The sequence below is a fragment of the Manacus vitellinus genome, unplaced genomic scaffold (assembly GCF_001715985.3).
Source record: "Manacus vitellinus isolate BGI_N305 unplaced genomic scaffold, ASM171598v3 scaffold_72_pilon, whole genome shotgun sequence".
NCBI classification, from domain to species: Eukaryota; Metazoa; Chordata; class Aves; order Passeriformes; family Pipridae; genus Manacus; species Manacus vitellinus.
This window is the reverse complement of record NW_021940764.1, coordinates 2120580-2121364: the sequence shown is the minus strand read 5'-3', so window position 1 is coordinate 2121364 and position 785 is coordinate 2120580.

Sequence of the window (785 nt, the reverse complement as noted above, 5' to 3'; positions counted from 1 at the left end):
TTCCCAGTAGAAGCAGTTTTTGCTGGCGTTGGCCAATCCATGCAGCCTTGACATCTCACCACTTGCATGTGGGGACTCTCTGCTGTCTAAAACATGGGCAATCTGTCCCTGACCAGCGCTGCAGCCTCGGTCCCTTCCCAGGAGCTTATCAGGGACCTGAGTTATCTCAGAGACTTTCCACCCTTGCTCAGATTTGACTGAAGTCAGGCAAGGGGCAAGAGGAGGAGTGAGTGTGAGGCTTAGCTCATGGGAAGCTGGGTGAGACCCATCACTAATAATTCTCCTAATGGGAAATCCGGACCTTGCTGGTCTGCATGGCCCCTGTGCTCAAAAAGAAAAGGGTTCAGGTGGATAAGAGGGGAAACTGAGGCAGGGAGTGGTGCTGCCCCATCCCCTCCTGGTGCTGCAGCCACCTGGGCTGGGCTGGGGCCGGACTCGCTGTCGTGCCAGGGTGTGTGGCAGTGCTGCACAGACCACGTCATCCAGCCCATATGGAGCCACTTCCATCCTTATCCTGCAGGAGACCCAGCCTAGAGCTGTGATTTGGTTGGATTTTGGGGCTTTTTTTCCAAGGATATCTAGGGGTGCTGGGCTGGGAAGGACCCTCTCTGGGACAGGTTTGCTGGGGTGACAGGGGGCTGTGGATGCTGATCTGATGGATGCCATGGCCCCTCCCAGCAGCATCTCCCTCAATGTTTGGCATCAACTCTGGGCTGGAGCCAGAGGCAGGTCAGAGCAGAGGGTCCATTTGGAGGCTGCCTCCCAGTCCAGACCCCAATTAATCT